Source organism: Ochotona princeps, chromosome 8, assembly GCF_030435755.1.
Source record: "Ochotona princeps isolate mOchPri1 chromosome 8, mOchPri1.hap1, whole genome shotgun sequence".
NCBI classification, from domain to species: domain Eukaryota; kingdom Metazoa; phylum Chordata; class Mammalia; order Lagomorpha; family Ochotonidae; genus Ochotona; species Ochotona princeps.
Window position 1 is genome coordinate 49,600,525 of NC_080839.1, and position 15,292 is coordinate 49,615,816.

At 40.3% G+C, this 15,292-nt stretch overlaps 2 protein-coding genes across 3 annotated transcripts in view; one reads left to right on the forward strand and one right to left on the reverse strand.

The window, feature by feature from the left end:
* Window positions 1-15,292, reverse strand: part of CAMKMT (calmodulin-lysine N-methyltransferase) — a 396,457-nt gene that overhangs the window by 377,931 nt on the left and 3,234 nt on the right. The window lies entirely within an intron of this gene.
* Window positions 1-15,292, forward strand: part of PREPL (prolyl endopeptidase like) — a 50,742-nt gene that overhangs the window by 328 nt on the left and 35,122 nt on the right. The gene's annotated exons all lie outside the window — the stretch shown is intronic.

Below are 15,292 nucleotides of genomic sequence, written 5' to 3' on the forward strand. Positions count from 1 at the left end.
GCAGACTGGATAGACTGTCAGAGTGACTGATTTTCCCAATTTTAATTTGGTCCTTTTAGGCTTTTCAAGCCTAATTGTACAAAATGTAAGTATGGAAGAATATGTATGAGGGTACTTCAGAAAGTTCGTGGAAAAATAGATGAAAACATTGTTTTAGTTCAAAAAAATTGTGAAATCCCTACAAAGCTGTTTCATCGTGCATGTTTTCCAAGAGCGTTGAAAAGATCCCTCATACATATTTATACGGTTCTAGTGTAAAATATAAAAATGTAGACTTATCAAAAATGATTCTCTTCAGGCCTTCCTTAGTGTGCTTGCCAGTGGGTTTTAAAATACAGCCTTCTGAAAGTACTGGAATGCCAAATTATAGCTCCTAATAAAACCTAATAATATTCTTAGTGTCTTATGAAGCCCAAATTAGTAAACTTCACTAAAAGCTATATAATTGTGTGCTGTTTCTGTTTTTAGAAAGTGAAATAAAAAACACGGAGATCTTTCTTGAAGAGGAAGGGCTCCCTGGTTGCCCTAATACAGTCACATGTCCATGGTTGCCTGGGCCGGTCAGCCTGCACTTGTCACTTTTTGCAATTAACAGTGTTCCTTTTCCTCTGAAAAGCATCCTGCTTACAATCATACATTAGATGGACATCCTGCTTATTTGAAGTGAAGCTGTTTATTCTGCTGCCTCTTTAGCATACCTCCCTTCACCTTTTACTTGTATGTCTTAAATTCTTTAATTAGGTTTGATGGTGGTATTCCTGCAGTATTTTAGCACAGTTTATAATTTTAATTTGTTTAAAACATAAGCTTTGTTATATTATACTTTTAATTCTTAGTTTAACTTTTATTTTGTTTCATTGCTGGTTTTGCTTTTACTCTATTTTGACTCTCTTAATTGTAACGCGTCATGTACAATTTGCTGTTTTAAGTGTACAATCTTGTGACGTTACTTAACATCCACACTGCAGCCATCACCACTGTTTCCAGACCCCCCCCACCAAATGTCTTAAGCTTAATTTCCGATTTTCCCTTTCCTTCACCCCCTAGTACCTGTCATCTACTTTTTTTTTTCCCATGATTGATTGATTGATTTTTGGAAAGGCAAATTTGTATAGAAAGAAGGAGAGACACCAAGAGAAAGATTTTGCATCTGCTGGTTCACTCCCCATATGGCTACAGAACGGCTTGAGCTGAGCCAATCCGAAGCCAGGAGCTAGGAGCTTCTTCGGAGTCTCCCATGCGGGTGTAGAGTCCCAAGGCCTTAGGCCATCCGCTGCTGCTTTCCCAGGCCACAAACAGGGAGCTGAATGGGAAGTGGAGCAACTGGGATACGAACTGGCTCCCATATGAGATACCGTCACTTGTAAGTGGAGGAATGGCCAATAGAACCGTTGCACCAGCCCTGTCTACTTTCTTTCTATACAAATTTGCCTGTTCTAGCTAGGTATTTCACATCAGTCAAATCATGAGATGTTTATCGTTTGTGTTTGATTCACTAAGCATGATGGTTTTAAGATCTGTTCATGTTACAGTGTCTTGCAGAACTTCAGTCCTTGTTACTTTTTTTTTTTTTTAAGAATCTTACTTAGCTGTTTAGGGTACAGAGGATCAAGGGCTACAGGAAAGTGAGTATTACCATTGTTTCCACTCTAATATTTTCCCCCAGTCCTTGTTACTTCTGAATGATGTGTCCTGCTAAGCATAGGCCACATTGTAATCACTTCATCTGTTGTTTGAATGATGGCCAGCTGCTCCTCTTTTAGCCTTACCATTTTTCTGGTTTTTACCCAAGTGTGGCTTTTCTCTTAGCTCATACCTCTTACGGTATGTGTATAGACATACTTCTTTGCTTGTATCTTTTTGTCTGTCAGTCTTCTCACCCACCTAGGCTTTCACCTTTCATGTTTAGGTCTTTCATATTATTTTCCTTTTTATGGATCTTACCTTAATTGAAACTGTCTTTATTCACTTAAAAATCCTTACATCTTTTTATTTCATTTTTGTTAAAATTTGTGTGGGTTTTTTTTTTCTCTCCAACATCCTTATTTTGTTAGAACAATAAAAATGTGTAAATTGCACCTACTGGACCAAATTCTGGGCATTTAGTTGGTTTTATTTTGTGTAGAACATTTTGTCATCTTGTACTTTGAACTCTTAGTTTATAAATAGTAGATGGGAGTTACCATCATTAGGATAACAGCTGTGAGATGAGCTCACGTTCTAAAGGAGGTTGACTGTTTTTTCTTCCCATTTGTTCCTGAAACAGTTTTACAGGTCTCTCTCAGATTCCCAGTAGTTTTTTACCTGACTCAGTGACCTGAAGAGAAGAACCTCTGTCAGTAATTCCTTGACCTGATACAGTGTCCTGCTCTGAAATGTCAGGCAGCATTCCTTGTGTGAGAGTGATCTGCTCTCAGAGCTGTGGTTTTCATTCCCTAGGATCACTGAGACCCTGGGAAGCTTTGTAGAGATTCCCCTGGCTGCTGTGGGAAGACCTCCAAACGGGACTGCATCTGCCTTCTGTTAGCCAACATCCATTGAGTTTCAGTTTTGTTATTCTCACAGGTGACAACAGAGTAGGAAACAGATAATATCTTTAGGTAAAGTAAAATATGACTGCCTAAGTACTAATTCACCAAGTTGGCAAAAAAAAAAAGCAGCATGTATAATAGGAATACTCGATAGCAAAAGATTTTACATGCACACCCCCCCCAAAAAAAAACTGGTGTGCCTGTACCTTAGTATTTTGTTAGTCTTCCAGATGCTAAGATTTCATGATTCTCTACCTTGTTATCTGAGCAGTAGGCATTTACCTGTACATTTTTAACTCCTCAGTAGTGACCTTTGTAGTTCAGATATATTTCAGAAATTCTGGAGAGCTTTTTGGAAATGCCAGCTCATGAATCTCCCCACTAGGTGAGAGTCTTTGTGGTTGGAGCCTAGGAATCTGTTTTGGTCAAGTTCCTCAAGTAATTTTGAAAGTTCTAGCTATTAACAGTCGACTGTATTTAGAAACTGTAGATACTTAGTGATGAAATGTTGATTTCTAACTGGATTGATTTAGTTGTGAAGGTCATATTGGCACAAACCTTAACTTCCCATTTTATGTAGCCAAATGCAAGATGTACTTAACTATCACATTCAGGTGCCAGCTAAGTGGTATTCAAAGACTAGCATTAAACCAGCCACCACATTTCTTTGTCTTCCATATACTCCTGCTGTCCCTGAAAAAAATAATTTCTAAAATATTTGATCATGTTAAAATTTGAACAAGATGAAAAAGGAGAATCAGAGACTCAACCAAAGGACCGAATCCTTTGGTTAGTCTAATCGTTTGCCTATTTCTACCATACATGATAAGTAGTTCCTGCAGCAGTTTGTAAGATTCAGTCTAACAAATCTTGAATTTCTTCGAATTCTTAGACATTCTAAACATCATTGGGAAAGGAGAGAAGTTTTAAGGGAAAAGTGAGAAAAGAAAATAATGTAATGTGCTTTTTCTTAAGAACTCATGAGTGGGAGTGCCTTATAGGTACTTTGTTGTTGCTCCTTCCGCTTTCTAGTGTAGTGTTTAATCTGCTTCACTAAACATCTCTGTTGGTGCCACAAGGGTGCTGCGTGTTTCTATCTAGTAGGTACTTCTCTCTCATCCTCTGATAGGCCGCCTCAGCAGGTCTGACACCCTTGACTCTGTACTCTTGGTACACTCTTCCCTCTGGGCCGCATGACTCCACATTTCCCTTTTACATCAAATCTGTCCTCTTCACTCTCCTTCTCTTACTTTACCTCCAAACTTTGGAGACTTCTCAGGGCTAGGTCCTAGCCCTCTTTTTCTTCTCAAAAGTACCATTAACAATTACTGTCTTCATCCCAGCCTTTCTTCTGAGGTGCGTAATGTTTGGCCCCCCTAACCAGCATTCTCTTACTAGACAACTCCCTGGCTTCAAGAACAAGCTGTCCACAGTTGAAATTCTACTCCCAGTTGCAAGTCAGCTCTTTTTTATCTCATTGCTGTGTACTCTATTGTTCAAGCTGGAGCGCTGAAATAAACATGGTTCATTTCTCCCGTTCCTTTACACTGCCATGGTTTTTTTCTTTTTTTCTCTTTATTTTCCATCAAGTAAATTTCCAAGTCTATATCAGAGACTGAATGAGGATCAACTTTGAGAACTCAGTGGTTTTTCCCAGCCATCTGGTGGCCTGAGCTGTGGGAGCTGCAGACCAGTCCGCAGTGGCAGACTCGACGCTCCAGTCTTTAGGAGAACCAAACCAGCTTTGTATTTCTGCTGTATTTTGGGTTAGCCAGCAGTTATCTCTTAGCTGTACTGCTGGTGGGCTCCTAACAAGGCTGATTACTTGCCTGCCCTCTTGTTCCTTCTGGTCCATTTTGCAATGAGAAGGATGATCTTAAGCTATAAATAATATGACTCTCCAACTTAAATTCCTTTCATAACTTACTAGAAAATCTGTTTTCCTAATCACGTCCTTCACAATCAGCAAGGCCTGGCCTCTCTCTCATTTCGAACCACTTTGCCCCATTTGCTTTGGCTAAGTCACAGTGATTATTTCTCAGAAACAGAACCATTTCCCGTTCATGACTTTCATGTACTATTCCCTAACCCTACTCACTACTAGGTGGCTACTACTTTATCCTGCTTCAGTTAGATGTAACAGTCAGAGGTTATTGTGGTTACCATGTTTAGAAACACCCTGCAGTGCTTAGGACATGCACTTGAGCCTGGCTGCTCGGCTTCCCATCTGATTTCTGCTAGTGCATCTGGGAAAAGAGCAGGTGGCCTAAATACCTGAACTACCACCACCTACATAGGAGACCTTCGTGTAGTTCCTGACTTCAGCCTGGCCCAGGCTGGTTATTGCAGGCATTTGGGGAATGTACCAGCTAATGAAAGATCACACTATCTCTTTTATTCTGCCCTTTTGAATAAATAAGTTTAAAAACAGAAGTATCCTTTCTTAGGAGGCTACAGTCAAGAGCTAAAATAGAAGGATCTAGATACAGGAGGTTCAGTTGAGTGTGTCCCTGCAAATGTTGTAACCAGAATGATCCAGATGAGCCAGGAAGTAAGCAGGGCCAGATCATTCAGAGGAAGTCCTGTAAAATCTTGGAGGAAATCTGAACTGCCTCTACAATCAGTTGAATGCCACTGAAAAATATAGGTATCACCAGAATTGCATTTTAGAAAAATTATTCTGACAGTTGCAGAAAATAGATTCAAAGTAGATCTTGCAGTAATTCGTGTGAATGAAGCTGAGAGCCTAAGCGAGACCACAGGAGTGGAAGGAAGCAGAGAAGAAGTAAACTAAAGTTCATCATTAGAGGATGAACTTTTTGTTGTTAAGATTTTTTATTATTATTGAACAGTTAGATAAAAAGGAGAGACAGGAATCTTCTGTCTGATGATTCACTCCACAAGTGGCCACAACAGCCAGAGCTGAGCCTGTCTGAAGCCACGAGCCTGGAGCAGGGTGCAGGGTCCCAAGGCTTGGGGCTGTCCTTGATTGCTTTCCCAGGCCACAAGCCAGGGAGCTGGAAGGGAAGTAAGGCCACCGGGCTTAGAACCAGCGCCCATATGGGATCCCGGCACGTGCAAGACGAGGACTTTCAGTCATTAGGCTACCACGCTGGGCCCTAGAGAATAAACTTTTAATTTAATACATTTAATGGGAGATTAGAATGGATAGGAAGATAAATCCTTTATCTGTCTGGGTTCTACAATTCAAAGTTGTCTTAGAAAACTAAATTGGGAGGTTTTGTTTTCCTTAGTGAATGGCTGTAGACATGCCCAACAGTCCAAATTAGGCATCTTGTTAACTTTCCCAGGCCACAAAATTCTAAACTAAGTCTGAATCATCTTCAAATTCTCAAATGGGCTTTTTAAAATTATTCAAATATAGCCTTGGCTGTCATAATTTAAGAGTAAGAGAGGGGAAGAAATAAATATAACTTACTGTTGAAGCTGAGATTATAGCAGCAGTCGGCTGAGTCTAAAATTTGGAAGTTGTTATAACAGGTAGTAGTTGAAAACAGAAGCCATAACCCTGTATTTAACTCTATTCTAATTTACATCATTTTAAATTTTCCTGCCTCATTAAATTGAGAACCCTTTTTTTAAAGATTTATTTATTTTTATTACAAAGTCGGATATACAGAGAGGAGGAGAGACAAAGAGGAAGATTTTCCATCTGATGATTCACTCCCCAAGTGAGCGCAATGGCTGGTGCTGTGCCGATCCAAAGCCAGAAGTCAGGAATCTCCTCTAGGTCTCCCACACGGGTGCAGGATCCCAAGGTGTTGGGCCGTCTTCAACTGCTTTCCCAGGCCACAAGCAGAGAGCTGGATGGGAAGTGGAGCTGCCGGGATTAGAACCAGCACCCATATGGGATCCCAGCGGTGAGTTCAAGGCGAAGACTTTTACCCCGTAGGCCACCACGCTGGGTCCCTAAATTGAAAACCCTTTAATGACAGCATTTTATGTATCTTATACAGGGTATAACTTAACTCACATAAAAGATAAGTAATAAATATTTATTAAATAGTTAATGAATTTTTTCTTATGTAATGAAGTTTTACTGGAAAAGACACCAGAAATCATCTACTCTGAGCTCATCCTTTTTGTGTGTGTATCTTTTTTTTTTATTATTTATTATTTTTAATTCATTAATTACATTGTATTATGTGACACAGTTTCAGAGGTACTTGGGTTCTCCCCACCCCTCCCCAAACCCTCCCACCATGATGGATTCCTCCACCTTGTTGCATAACCATGTGTGTGTGTCTTGTATTTTGAGGGGTAGAAAAAGAGATCCACTTCCCGAATGTCTACAACATCTGGGGCGGGCCAGCGCCTGGAGCCTAAAACTCAACCCAGGTTGTCCCACAAGGGGAGAAGGGACTCAATTACTTGAGTTACCATTGCTGCCTCGCAGGGTTTGCATTGATAGGAACCCTGGAATTGGGAGATAGAGTCTTAGCCCCAGTATAGGACCCGGTGCCGTAACCCTGAGCCAGACACTAACTGCCTGTAACCTGATTTTGTTTTTATTTTTGCACATGGTGTGGGAATGGTAAGTAAATTATTATTTTGCTTATAAATATCCAGTTCCCTCAGCACCATTTGTTGAAAAGCTTATTCTTGTTGAATTGGCTTTTTTTTTTTTGCAGCCTTGTTGATAGTTTACCATAAATGCAAAGACTAAGTTCTATCTAGTTGATCTATGTCTTTCTTTATGACAGTATCACATTTTCAATTATTGTAGCTTTTTAGTAAAAGTCAGTGTATGTATGAGCTGTGTATTTATTACAGTGCCTCAGGTAGAGTAAGAAAATTACTAGGGTTAGACTTAGACTGTAGTAACCTAATTCACAGTGTCTTTGCTTTTCAGTACCTTTAATATAGATCAGTACAAATATATAAAGAATAAAAAGCCATGTATCCATTAGTCAAAGTGGCTTTTTTCTAACCTGAGTAAATAACATGCATTTGAAGACTCCTGTCTACTTCTGTACATGTTTGTACATAAATTACACATGTAGTTGTACCCACAGATAATACTGAGTTTTATGTTTGGGTTTTTTAAAAAGATCAATTTATTTGAAAGGCAAAGTTACAAAGCACGCAAGACAGGAAGGAGATGTTCTATTCCTCGTTTCCTCCCTAAGTGACTGCAGTGGCCACAATTGGTCCAGGCCAAAACCGAAAATCTGAAACTCCACCAGCAGCCACTGCATGGGTGGTAGAGACTCATTCACGTGAGACATCTGCTTTTCCCAGGTGCAGAGCTCGGGACTGGCAGGAGAGCATCCAGGATTCTAACTGGTGCTCTGAGAAGAGGTGCTGGCGTTACAGCAGCAGTGTAACCCCCTGGGTCATAGTGCCAGCCTATTACTTATATTTTGAAACACTATTATATAGATATTATTTATCCAGCTGTTTGGCTTTTGTGCTGAACATTATTTTAAGCATCCCATAATGCATGAATCTAGTTCCTTTTTTGCAGCTGTTACACAGTATTCCTTTGTATTGTGTAGCAGAGTTGATTCATTTTCTCTGGACAAAAAATGTAAGAACTGCAATGCGCATTTTTGTATATATCTTATTTCGCATGTGTTAAAGTGTATAGCTAGAACTGAAATTCTTGTATACACATGCTGATTTTTTGTCATTAATTTCTCAATTGATAGCTTTAATTATTCAAATTAGGAGTGATCAGATGTTGTATCTCTATCCTGAATAACTGGATTTCAGGCCTTTTTTTTTTTAGATTTGTTTATTTTATTATTAAGACAGCTGTACAGGGGCCTGGCAGCGTGGCCTAGCAGCTAAAGTCCTCGCCTTGAACACCCCGGGATCCCATATGGGCGCCGGTTCTAATCCTGGCAGCTCCACTTCCATCCAGCTCCCTGCTTGTGGCCTGGGAAAGCAGTCGAGGACAGCCCAAAGCTTTGGGACACTGCACCTGTGTGGGAGACCTGGAAGAGGTTCCTGGCTCCTGGCTTCAGATTGGCACAGCACCGGCCGTTGCGCTCACTTGGGGAGTGAATCATCGGACGGAAGATCTTCCTCTCTGTCTCTGCTCCTCTCTGTATATCTGACTTTGTAATAAAAATAAATAAATCTAAAAAAAAAAGACAGCTGTACAGAGAGAAGGAGATACAGAAAGAAAAATCTGTCCACTAATTCACTCCCAAAGTGACCATGAAGGCTAGAACTGAGCCAATCTAAAGCCAGGAGCCAGGAACCTTCTCCAGGTCTTCCAATTGGGCACAAGGCTTGGGGACATCCTTGACTGCTTTCCCAGGCAGCAAGCAAGGAGCTGGATGGGCAGTAGAGCAACCTAGACACAAACTGGTTCCCATATGGAATCCGGGCACATGCAAGGCGAGGACTTTAGCCACACGCATATCATGCCAGACCTTTTTAACCTTCAGACAGATGAATAGTATGTCAATGTTACGTCCTTTTCATTGGCCTGATGAGTAAAGAGATTAGCGTCTTTTCTTAACATTAATTGCACAGATTTTGTCCCATTGAATTGCATGTCCATGTCTTTTAACCATTTTTTTTCTGTTAAGTTGGTCTTCTGCTTAATGATTCATGAGGTTTTTTTTTTACATTTTTTTTCTCTTTAATTGCTGTATTTTCTCTATTCTGTGACTCAACTTTAAATGTCTTTTGTTATTAAATGGGCTTTTCAAATTGTATGTTTTATGTTCTATATATTCAGCTCAGCAAACTTTCGTTGAATATTACATGTGCACCCCTCTAGACATTGATGATACAGCAGTCAGTAAAATAGAAACTTCTGGGCCTGGCGCAGTTGGCTCAGGTTCTTACCTTGCATCCACTGGGATCCCATACAAGTGCCAGTTCTAATCCGAACTGCTCCACTTCCCATCTAGCTCTCTGCTTGTGGCCTAGGAAAGTGGTCTAGGACGGCCCAAAGCCTGAGGACCCTGCACCCACGTGGGAGTTTTATATGTTTACTTGAAATCCAAATAACTATGTTAAGTAGTTGACTGGATGTACAAGTTCAGCTTGTTCTGGGAAGAGGTCCAGGCTGGTTATAAGTTTGGGAATCCTAAGCATATAAATAGCACTTAAGATCATGACTAGATGAGATCACCAGAGAAATCTGTGTAGGTGATGAAAAGAAGTGGTCCTAAATCTGAGCTATGGACATGCCAATGTTAGGAAGCCAGAGAGTGGAATAGGAACTAGCCAAGGAGACTGAAGGAAGGACTAATGAAAAAAAGATAGGGCTGTCCTGGAAGCCAAGTGAAGAAAGCTGTGGCCAACTGTGTGATTCCATAGGTCAAGTAATGTGAATACTGAACGTTAACTTTTGTGCTTTGTGCTATGGTGACCATTCCCTGGGGTAAGGAGGACAAGATTGGGCTCAGGAAGGGGGGCAGGAATGGCATGCAGAAAATAAAGGGAACAGTTACTTTTTTTAATAACTATTAAATAAAGTCAACAAATATACTCGGAAATTGTAAATGATATATATAATTAAAACTTTTTAAGAGCCTGTTAGTGTTTCACGAATACTAAATACACACACACACATACACACACACTGACATGAATAAATTTCAGTTGTAGTAATTATAGGTCCTATCAAGTCAAGGAATTCCTTTATTCCTAGTTATATGATCATTTTAAAACACTGATGTTCTTCCTAAGGTTTTTGTCTTCACTTGTGTGAGATTACATTGTCAGATTTTTCTAATGGTGAACCATCCTTTCAGTCTTTGCAAAATTCCTGCTTGTCTACATGGGGTTATATTAATACTGTCTTTGTTGTGTGCTTTCAAAAAATGGTTGGCTTACCACATTTTGTTTTAGAGTGATATTGACTTTTTAATTGTCATATTTTCTTTTTTGGTGTCGGTGGTAATATTAGCCTTTAAAAAAAAACCCTTGGAGTAGTTTTTCTCTCTTCCTGATTTTCTTTTCTTTTTTCTTTTTTTTTTTTTTTAAGATTGGTTATTTAGAGAGGGAGGGACACAGATATTCCATCTGCTGGTTAAATCCCAGATGGCTGCAATAGCCAGTGCCAGGACCAGGCCTGAGCCAGAAGCTCCAAACAGGTCTCCCTCATGAGTCACAGGGGCCCAAACACTTGGGTTAACTTCCCCTGCTTTCCCAGGCCATTAGCAGTGAACTGGATAAAAGTAGAGCATCCAGGAGATCCGGCACAGTAGCCTAGTGCTAAAGTCCTCACCTTGAACATGATGGGATCCCATATGGGCACTGGTTCTAATCCCAGCAGCCCTGCTTCCCATCCTGCTCCCGGCTTGTGGCCTGGGAAAGCAGTCGAGGATGGCCCAAAGCCTTGGGACCTTGCACCCATGTGGGAGACTTGGAAGAGGATCTAGGCTTCCTCCACTTCAGATTTTACTTTCTTTCTTTCTTAAATTTAAGCACTTATGGCCTAATATCAGAAAACACATCCCGTTGAGGTACTCTACTGTTAACTGGTGCTAGTAAATGAGAATTGCTACTTCCTCCTCTCCCTGCCCCCTAAGAGTTGTTTATTTGAAAGAGAGTAGGAGTCTTTGATCTGCTGGTTCACTCCTCAAACGGGGGCAGCAAGGCTGAACCAAGCCAAAAGACAGAAGCTTGGAACTCCATTCTCTTCTCCCCTATGGGTGACAAGGACAGACGTACTTGGAGCTTCTTCTGCCTTCCCAGGTACATGAGCAGGAAGCTGAATTGGAAATGAAGCAGCCAAGATTTGAACTGGGGGCTCATAAGGGATGCCTGTGAGCCAAACAGAGGTTTAACCTGTTGTACCACAATGCTGGTCCCAGTAACTCCTTGCCATTTCGTAACCATTATTTGGAATTTTTAGTGTGGTTTTCACACCATTTTAGCATTTTTATTTAGTGTAAAATAAAAATGCTAAAATGAAATAGTGTAAAACTTTAGCTATAAAGTAGTATTTTTAGAAAATCAAATAAAATCCTATATAGCGTTATCCACCTTAAGTCTGTGGATATTATTATTTTCTTTTTTTAAACTTTTTCTTGTATGATATAGTTCTATAGGCTCTGGGTTGCCCTTCTCTAAGGTCCCTCCATCCCCCCCCCCCCCCCATTGATTTATCCTCTAGCTTTACAATGGACGTCCTTCATGATTAGTCCATCATGCTGTTGTTGAAGTGTTTCCCAACAGTGTAGTCATGCGCATTGTCTAGAGTCCATTGTCTTACTATTAGGATAGATTCAGTTATTTCACTGGGAGCCCATCTTTGGTCTGTATATGGAGCACTTAGGCTCCATATCTGAACATATCAGTTCCCACTACACTTCCATTATATATCCCCTAAAATGCAGAACCAGTGAGCACAGTCCACAATAGTGCGAAAATAATTTTTCATCAACCTGAAGTTAACAAACATGTCATAAAAATAAAAATGTATCACAACAGTGATGAAAACAAGAATCAAAAACCTTTTAGGAATAAATGCTAGTGTTTGACTCTTGTGACGCTGAAGGAATTACAATTAAACACTAGACCTTCATTACTCATGATAGGTAGCAAACAGTGTTGAAATGGACATTTACAATCTCATGTTTACAAGCAATCCATCTTTTATGGATAATCAATTAGTGAATCAAAGAACTTATTGGGAGAGATACAAACAACTAGGAAGTGCAAACATCTAAGATTTACAGCAAAAAACACTTAAGATTTGAAACTACAGAACTGCAAATTGAAGCAAAAAAAAAAAAAAAAAGGCCATTCCATGAAAAGAAGAGCAAAACAACCCCTAGCCATATTAGCATTGAGGTTTTTTAAAAAGATTTATTTATTTTATTACAAAGTCAGATATACAGAGGAGGAGAGACAGAGAGGAAGCGCTTCCGTCCGATGATTCACTCCCCAAGTGAGCCGCAACGGGCCAATGCGCACTGATCCGAAGCCAGGAACCAGGAACCTCTTCTGGGTCTCCCACACGGGTGCAGGGTACCAATGCATTGGGCCGTCCTTGACTGCTTTCCCAGGCCACAAGCAGGGAGCTGGATGGAAGTGGAGCTGCCGGGATTAGAACCGGCGCCCATATGGGATCCCGGGGTGTTCAAGGCGAGGACTTTAGCTGCTAGGCCACGCTGCCGGGCCCGAGCATTGAGATTTTTGATTGAAGTTATCTCATATTAGAGCAAACATGTATCTGACCTTTTGGGATTAGCTCATTTCCCTTAGCATAATGGTCTCCAATTCGGCCCATTTGGCTGTAAATGATTGTATTTCATTCTCTTTAATAGCTGGGTAGTACTCCATAGAATAGATGAATTGGCCCAGTGCAATAACATAGCGCCTAAAAGTCCTCACTTGAACACACCGGGATCCCATAAGGGCACCGGTTTTAATCCTGGCAGACCCGCTTCCAATCCAGCTCCCTGCTTGTGGCCTGGAAAAACAGTAGAGGACAGCCCAAAGCCTTGGGACCGTGCACCCACGCGCGGGAGACCCAGAAGAAGCTCAAGCTCATGGCTTCAGATTGGTTCAGCTCCAGCCGTTGCGACTGCTTGGGGAGTGAATCATCTGATGGAAGATCTTCCTCTGTGTCTCTCCTCCTCTCTGTATATCTGATTTTCCAATAAAAATAAGTAAGTCTTTTTAAAAAAAATAGATGGACCACGGTTTCTTTATTCAGTCCTCTGTTAATGGGCATCTAGGTTGTTTCCAAATTTTTGCAATAGTTGATTGTGCTGCAGTGAATCCAGTGTGTGTTGTTTTCTCATGTATCAGTTCCTTTGGATGTATTCCAGGAGTGCAATTGCTGGGTCATATGGTAGGTGAACTTTCAGTTGCCTGAGGATTCTTCAAACTGAGTTCCGCAGTGGCTGTGCCAGCCTACGTTCCCATCAGCAGTGGAGTAGGATTCCTTTTCCTCCACGTCCTCTCCAGCAGGTATTGTTTGTAGTTTTCTCTATGTGAGCCATCCTGACTGGAGTTAGGTGAAATCTCAGTGTTGTTTTTATTTGAATTTCCCCTTGTTGCTAGAGAGTTTGAGCATTTTTCATATATCCGTTAGCCATTTGGATTTGTTCCTTTGAAAAGTGCTGATTTCCATTGCCCATTTCTTAACTGTTTTTTTTTTCTTTTGTTGTTATGGCTATGCTGGAGTTCTAAGACGTCTTTGTGCGTATATCTTGTAGAGTATTTTCTTCTAAAAGTTTGGTGGTTTCTGTGTGTAGTTTTAGATCCTTTATTCATTTAGATTTGATCTTTGTGTATGGTGAGAGGTGGAGATTTTGCTTCTTAATTCTGCAGGCCGCTATCCATTGGTCCCAACAGCATTTATTGAAGAGACCTTCTATCTTCCCTGGGTTGTTTTCTGTTCTTTTGTCAAAGATTAGATGGCTATACATGCATGGGCTCCCTTAGGATGTTTCTACTCCCCATTGGTCTCCCTCTCTATTTCTGTACCAGTACGAGGCTATCTTGATTACCACCGCCCTATAATATGTCCTAAAGTCTGGAATTGTGATCACTTCAGCTAAGTTCTTATTCTTCAGGATAGTTCTGGCTATTCGCGGTCTTTTGTGTTTCCAGATGAACTTTTGTATCCTTTTTTCCAGCTCTGTGAAGAATGATCTAGGTATTTTGATTGGAATCGCATTGAATTTGTATATCGCTTTCAGTAATTTGGCCATTTTGATGATATTGACTCTACCCATCCAGGAACATGGGTATGTTTCGCTACTTTTTGAGGTCTTCTGTTTTGTAATTTTTTTTGTAGAATTTTGTAATTTTTTGTAATCTTTTGTAATTTTCCTCATAGAGATCTTCCATGTCTTTAGTTAGGTTTATTCCTAGCTATTTCAGTATCTTTTCTGTTAGTTTGAAGAGTACTGTACAGACTAGTTCTTTTCCAGCCTTGGGGTTGTTTGCATACACTAGGGCCGTTGATTTCTGCTCATTTATTTTCTACCCTGCCACCTTGCCAAACTCTGTTTTAAGTTCTAGCAGTTTTTTTATTGAGTCTTGTTGGTTCTCCTTATAGAAGATCATACCATCTGCAAACAGAAATAGCTTGACTCCCTCTTATCCAATTTAAATTCCCTTAATTTCTTTTTCTTGCCTAATAGCAGTTGCAAGTATTTCCAGTACTATGTTAAATAACAGTGGTGATAGTGGGCATCCCTGTCTAATTCCACATCTTAGTTGGAACGTTTCCAGTCTTTCCCCGTTCAGTATGATGCTGGCATTGGATTTTTCGTAAGTTCCTTTGATTGTGTCATGGTGTGTTCCTTCTATGCCTACCTTGCTTAGAGTTTTTGGCATGAAGGAATGTTGGATTTTAGCACATGCTTTTTCTGCATTGATTGAGACTATCATATAATTTTTGTTCTTCAGTTTTTTGATGTGTATCACGTTTACAAATGCGCATATATTAAACCATCCCTGAATGCTAGAAATAAACCCCATCTGGTCCAGTGATCTGTCTGATGTACTTTTGTATTCTGTTGGCTGGTATTTTGTTGAGGATTTCAACATCAAAGTTCATCATAGATATCGGTCTATAGCTTTCTTTCTCTGTTGTGTCTCTGTCTGGCTTTGGTATTAAGGTGATGTTTGCTTCATAGAAAGAGTTTGGAAGGATTGCCTCCCCTTCAATTGTTTAGTTTTTCTACTTGTGAATCTTCTCCCTCATATGTTATAACTAGTTAGTCATTGTTCTGTATAATTCTCAGATTATCCAGGATTTAGCTTTGTATCATTTTACCACATCTGCTTAGCCTTGAAGAACATCTTTG